Source organism: Nicotiana tabacum, chromosome 20 (assembly GCF_000715075.1).
Source record: "Nicotiana tabacum cultivar K326 chromosome 20, ASM71507v2, whole genome shotgun sequence".
In the NCBI taxonomy this organism is placed as follows: domain Eukaryota; kingdom Viridiplantae; phylum Streptophyta; class Magnoliopsida; order Solanales; family Solanaceae; genus Nicotiana; species Nicotiana tabacum.
The window spans coordinates 10155648-10163175 of NC_134099.1; the positions used below are offsets into that span (position 1 = coordinate 10155648).

General features: G+C 33.7%; 1 long non-coding RNA gene across 1 annotated transcript; it reads left to right on the forward strand.

The window, feature by feature from the left end:
* Positions 1 to 4151: 4151 nt before the first annotated feature.
* Positions 4152 to 5935, forward strand: LOC142174895 (uncharacterized). Its single transcript, XR_012703976.1, has 3 exons — positions 4152 to 4299; positions 4467 to 4529; positions 5508 to 5935. It is a non-coding gene; the product is annotated as an uncharacterized LOC142174895 (long non-coding RNA).
* Positions 5936 to 7528: the final 1593 nt, after the last annotated feature.

A 7528-nucleotide genomic window follows, 5' to 3' on the forward strand; every position in this document is an offset into this window, starting at 1 on the left:
TAACACAGCAACAGCAACAATAACCAGCAATAACCAATCAACGAAAATCCCAGTGACAGCTTTGAAAAATTCAAAATAAAATCCAGGAATGCCGAAAATAATGGACAGAAACCAAGGGAAATTTTCAGATTTTTGAAAGGCTAGTTAATCTTCAACCCTTAATTTCTACACCTGTATACCAGAATATTTATCAGGTGTGTACTACTTTCTCTTCTAATTTTCAACTTTTTTTTTCTTTGTATGTTTTTCTTTTCTTGAGAGTTTCAATGTTTTTTTTTTCGGAATAAATGTTCAGCTTTTTTTCAATCTCTTTTTTTTTTTCTGTCTGTATTTTTTTTCTTGTGTCCAGACTTCACATATATATATATCTCATCCCTTTAATCAATTAAAATCAATCCCTTTCTCTACCAAACCCATTATCTTCCCACTCATCCCCATTACATTAAATAAATATATCACACCACCCCATTATATTTTGTCCCCCATGCTTTATTTAAAATAATGCAAGATTCCCCTTTAATTTAAATCTTGTCCCCCCTTTATATTAAATAATCATATCACAACCCACCCCATTTCATTTTGTCCCCCATGCTTCAAATAAACAATTACAAAATGTAAAATTCCTAAACTACCCCTTCCGACCTTACTGAAATTACCAAACTACCCCTGAACGTATTACAAATTTACCAAACTACCCATCAGCTATAACACATCAATTAATCAAACTTAACCAAAATATAGACAATATGATCAATTTCTAACAATGTTCAAACAACAATATGAACACGGATGAACATCATAACAACAATATCATATGAACATGATTTTAACAACATTTCAACAACAAATCACATGAACACAAATTGAATAACCAAGAACAACTAAAATTTGATTGAACAATATTTTAGCAACAAACAATCCTATTTTCGGATTCAACACCAACAACAAACAAAGTATGAAGATTTCTAAATTCAATCATATTGAACTTAAAATCAACTCTAACAACATTACAACAAACAATTCTTATATTAAACTTAAACAAGATTATGAGACAAATAAAAAAATAATCATAAGTGATAAACAAAAAATCAAACTATACAAATTTCGGATTCAAGAACAATCAAACAAAGTATGAACATGAATGAGTCTATTTTAAAACAACAAACATGACAAATTAAATGATTAAACCAACATTAATAATTTCTGGAAAATATATAACAACATGAAACAAATTGAAGAAATAATCAATTAAATTTCAATTTGAATCTAACAAACAATCAAACTAACAAATTCTTACATAAACCATAAAACAAACATGAAAAACCACTAATTAAATTTCCATTTGAAATCTGAAAATTAATTCAACAAAACATATGAACATAAACAAAACCAAAAATCAAATATCTACCGATTTTAGATTCGAGAAATATCAAAACGAAACACGAAAAAAATAAAACTCAAAATCTACTAACCGGATCGACACGAAATATGTACGGACTGTTTCGACAAACTTCGACCAAACAACTCATCATGTAAAGCTCGACGAAGGATTTCGATTCGACGATAAACCTTCGAACTTTGCCAGACTTTAACCGGACTGCCTTGCGTCATCAACAAGAATACGATGGTGAGCAACAAACATGACTCATGGAGTCGTCAATGACAATACGCAGCAGTGAAGCGCCGCCGCGTCCATGGCTGGAGCTCGGGAGCTCGACCACCTAATTCGGAGTCGACAAAACAAAGAAGATAAAACAGTAACAGTAGCGCGAACAGCATCCATGGCTGGAGCTCGGATCTTCAACCACCCAATTCGAAGTCGACGAAACAAAAAGGATGAAACAGTAGTAGTAGCGCGAGCCGTGAAGCGTTTGAAGCAAACGCAGCTTGACGCCGAAACAGGAGCAGTAGCGCGAACAGCATCCATGGCTGGAGCTCGGACCTTCGACCACCCAATTCGAAGTCGACGAAACAAAGAAGATGAAACAGTAGCAGTAGCGCGAGCAGCATCCATGGCTGGAGCTCGGATTTTCGACCACCCAGTTCGAAGTTGACGAAACAAAGAAGATGAAACAGTAGCAGTAGCGCGAGCAGTAGGTGGACTGTTGGGACGTGAAGTTGAGGACTGGTTCTGCAGTGGAAACGATGATGGTGAAAGGGAGTCGACGGACTGGTCGTTGATGATGAAGACGCAGCAATGGCGACTATGGTTGTCGAGTTCGAGCTTGAAGGTGGTTGTGTGGTTTTAATGGATGACGGGGGGGTCGGTTGGACGCGAGGGTGTTTGTGTGGACGAAGAAGAAAGTAAAGGGAAGCCATGGGAGGTGTTTTTTTGAGTTTGGGGAAGAAGAAGGAGAAATGGGGGGGGGGGATGCTTAGGTATTTTTAGGGTTTTTTTTTTTTGTTTTATTTTGTTTGTAAAATAATAGGGGTGTTGGGTTATGGACTGGGTCGACCCAGTTCGAAATGGACTGGGTCGTAGGGAAGATTGGGCCATTTTTTGGGCCTGTGGCTTGAAGTTGAAGAAGAGGCCTAATTCCGATTTTCTTTATATTTTCGCTCTCTTTTCTTCTTTTATTTTTCTAAAACTAAATTATAAAAATACTTAAACTATTATTAAGAACTAAATTAAGTTATAAAAGTGCAAATTAACTCCCAATAACAATTAACGCATAATTAAGTATTAATTAAGCATAAAATTGTATATTTGGACATTAAATGCTAAAAATGCAAACGATGCCTATTTTTGTAATTTTTAATTTTTGTAAAACAAATTTAATTATTATCAATTATAGAATTAAATCCTACATGCAAAATGCGATATATTTTTGTATTTTTTATTAATTTAGCAAATAAACACGCACAGACAACTACAAATAATTATTCAAAATATCACAAAATTGCACACCAAAGAAAATCATTTTATTTTTGAATTTTTGGGAGTAATTCTCATATAGGGCCAAAAATCACGTGCTTACAGTACCTTGGCTCTGATACCAATTGTTGTGGAAACCAAATGTATATAGTGTGAATAAGTCACAACTACTATACCAAAAATTATGACAGCCACCAAATAATAAATAAGACAATAAAACAACAATAAAGGAAACACCAGAATTTACGAGGTTCGGCTAATTTTGCATACTCCTCGGACACAACCAATATTTTATTCCACTCCAAAAATACAAGTGAAATAATACTAAAGAGAGAAGATACAAATGCCTTAAACAGATGAAAAGGCAAATGAGAGGTGTATTTAAATCCTAAACATTAGGCCTTCTTTTATAGGGGGAAAATCTCCCCAACCCTTCTTTTCCCACCGATGTGGGACAAAAGATTTGCCAAATTCAACAATTGGTGCCTTTAATGCACTCTAGCTTAACTACCCCGAGGTGATTAAACGTCGTATCTGTAAAATGTCCTTCAACATCAAGATCCACCGGATATTTTGTTGTTGTTCTATCTTCTGTTTGTTAAAACATCCCTTTATTGGAGCTTTTCTGGGGCGAGCTAAGAGATGAACATATAACAGCTTATGCAAATTGGAAATCTTGTGTTGTGACTACCATAGGGAGGGTCTTTACTCCTGATTTGTTATCCTATAATTCTGTGAAGCATATGCAGTAGAAATTTTATCCACTTCGAACAATCCACTAGCAAAACCATGTGCCAAAAAGTGTATATTTGTGCCAAACACAATTAATGGTTGCAGCAATATGCCAAATTGACACAATCTTTATAGCCCATTTTGGTTGCTGCAATTAAGTGACAGACATTTACTGAATGTATAGTTGTATTCAGATAAAATTGTGTTCCTGTTATTTCTCCTAATGTTGAGTTTTGCTAGGAAAGAGTGGTATTTAGGTTTTCAGTTTCCCTTATTTCTTCTTTTTGGGTAATATATGTGGTTTGAGATCACTATATGTTGTGAATGCACGAGAAATCTGTAAAATAATCATAGGTTACACATTGCCAAACTCCTCGATTCTACAAGGATCTCATGTGTTTTTGTAACACTCCTCAAATCTATAGAAGTTTAAACACTCGCTAAATAAAGAATTAAAAAGGAAAGAAAAAAAGAGAGGAGGGCCCATATAATGGCCGAAAACGTAGTCTTTAGGGCAAAAAGCTTGAAAGCCTTAATCAAAACACAAGTCTGAAGGCTGAAAAGTCTTATAGGAACAAAATAGAAGCTTAAACTCACGCAAGCCTCATACAAAAAAAAAGAGGAACAGAACGAGAAACAGAGGCAACAAGACGATTTACGCAGGCAACGAAAATCCTAGGATTCTTTACAAAGTACTAATTCTTGAACCTAAGTATATAAAAGTTCCTATTGTCAATTATTCTTAAGTAGTAGTAGGTAAGAATTTAATAGTTAATTCCCTTCTTCCTCTGTATCAACATTAAATTTCATGTTTAGGTGTAAAACTTTGAAATTAATTAAAATGCATTGGTTGTTGTAGAATCAATTGTTTGACGGGTATAAATTGGACTGGGGCCCACGTATTGGCTCAAGGAGTTTTGAGGTGAGTTGATATAATCCTTTACTAAAGTGGTTTAACTCACAAAAGCACGCATACAAAGTGTTTGATGAATTGCATAAAAGAGTTAATATATACTTAATTGGAGTAGTAAGTACCTATTAGCTTAGGATTATTTTCTAGCTAAAGTTTAGATGATTATTTTGATATATGTGCATAAATTTCAGATTTTTGTGTTATTCTTATATGCGTTTTCATGTTGAAAATTCATGAAGAATCAAGAATCTTTATAAATATTTTTGAATGTTTATTTCATTCTTATGTCATGCCTTACATTTAAGGATACTAGTATGAGTATGTATAAAAGATTTAGACTTGAAAAGTCACAAGAAGAAGTTTAGAGCACCAAGTACAGCACTATTATCCACCTAAGGAAGAATAAACAAAAATTATCATATATCTGTTTAATGAGGATTTGAGGTATAAGAAAGCCACAAAATAAGGAGAAATAAAAGAGCCAATTGATTAAGACCTTGATTTCCAAATATTGTAAATATGGGAAGGTTCTCATGAAGCGGAAAACACACGAGACATTATATAGTTCACTCAGATAAAGACCAGAGAGGTAGAGACATTTCACAGAGTCAAAACGAAAGAGAAGCCCAGTCTGTAGTTCACCTGCAGCAGCCAAGACCTAGGATAAAAATGCCAAATTTAGTATGACTCAAAACCAAAAGATGTTACATCTACGTAAATGAATTATAATGAAGTTAGAAGCACATTTACCCTGACGCTATGGTTATCCAAGTGGAGATGTTTGAGAACAGAAAAAGAATTAAAAAACTTAGCAATACCATGACATTGTGCATCCGATCCATGCCATCCCCTAAAGGCAAGTGAAAATTTTGCAAGAAGAGGGATGTTTTTTAAGCAGATAGCATTTATATTGCCAGTGAAGTCGAAGGATTTCAGTTTGGGAGCATTAATTTCAATGATGCCGCTTGAAAAATCTAACATTTGCAGCGCTAATTGCTCGAGCAACGGACATCCGGAGATTAACCTTCCAAGCAACTCGGGCGAAACTTCAACACAACACAGTTTCATGCTAATTAACATTTCAAATCCTTTGAAGGATGGTGGAGGAAGTATTTTACAATCTTCGAGAGTCAGATGCCTAAATTGCAAGCAATTGAAAAATGAAGAAGGCAATTTTGATCGGCAACAATAGATTACTGGAAGTTGAAGAAGAAATGTTCCATGCCATTTTTAGCGAGGAAATCTATCAATTTGACAGGTAAGGAAAACAGAGGTTCAACTTCGTCACGGGGCATGCATGAAATGTCAAAATAAGGAATGCGGAGGATACACTTTGTAACTGGTCCTTCATGAAAGGTCAAAATGTGGTTGACAATCTTCTTAGAATCTCAGCTTTCCAAAGTGTTTGATCAAGAGTCAACCGTCGAATTCTACACCATTTATATCTCCATTTCTTTGATAAGATGCTTGTTCTAACAATATCTGGCCCCCCAACCCCACAAAAAAAAATCAAGTTTTAAGCAAAACCCAATTGAATTTTAGCTGATTTAATTATACCCAAAACATAAAAATACAATCTTGATTTAAACCAAAACCATAAAAGCACATGAGTAGTGTGTTGACATTAATGAAGAAAGCTGTAAAAAAAAAGGGAAGACAGAGAACCTGAGGACGAATTCTGAAATGCTCATTACATCTATAACGTAAAGAAAGAATTAAAAAGAAAATACACGTGACTTCACACCATAACAAAAATTGGCCCATGTTTTTAAGTTTTACCCGACCTAGCCCATATTATACATATTTTAAAAATAATAGCTCTTGCAAATTCAAAATTTGTGTTCTTACAACTATTGCTTTTAAAAGCTATGGAGTTAAATTTATGTTCTCACAACCATTGTCTTCATTCTCTCTTCTTCTCACATCTTTTACATATGCTTCAAAGAGCCGTCCGCCATTACTGCGCTTCTCCCCATACGTCATCTGGTTGCAATTTTAAAAAATTGAAGAAAAGAAGTCCACCATTGAAGGCCATTCAAAGTTTTGCTTTCGAAAATAGGACTTTTTGAGTTTGTTAGTTGTTTGGATTGAGTTTTGTTCCAATTGATTGAAAATATTAAAATGAGTTCAAAATTTAAGTTTGAAGTGATTTGGAGTAGATTTGAGCAAGATTTAAATTAAATTTCAGAAAAGACGCAAGAAAGAAGACGAAGTCAGTTTTTTTGTATAATTATGTATAATCTTGTATAATAATGTATATGAGTGTATAAACACATCTTATACACTTTTTTTATAACTTTATACAAGCTTCTGTAGAAGAACTTATTCCATGATTTTCAGTTGCAATTCTTGTTCAAAACGTGTCCAAATTTCCATTAAATGATTTCAAATTTTATATACAACCTCCTTATACTATTTCTAACAAGTCTAGATAACACTCACACCAAATTTCTCACAAAATCAAATTCGGAATTTAAACCTACATATTTAAGCTTGTTAAAAATCTAATTTTCACCGCCCAAATGGATTTGGTTTGAACTAATATTTGAGTCATAGTTACTGATTCAAAAATTAACTTAAAAGCCTGAGCAATCTTTTTTTAAAAATTAAATAGTAATTTTGAGAACCTATTGGAGTTGGATGTTGAATCTTAGCCTATTATTTTTGGCTAGTTAATTGTAAATCAAAATATGGACTACAAAACTAAAAAGTAGGGAGCCTATGCTAAATTTTCCCAACTATAAAATGTTCTCATCAAACTCAAAAGTCACCAAATCAAAAATAAAAAGCAATTTATAGCTTGTCATAGAAAAACCTAACGGGAAAGCTACATAGAGCAGAACAGAATTGAAGAAAGAAAATGATTAGCAGGAAAGACATCGAACTAATCAAGAAAAAGCATGCACATAACCAATATAAACAACATCAAAAACAGTATGTTAAAATAAAGACAAACCCCTTTTTTCATAGACTAAAATATATCCAAAAGGAAAAGGAAAAAAAGAAAA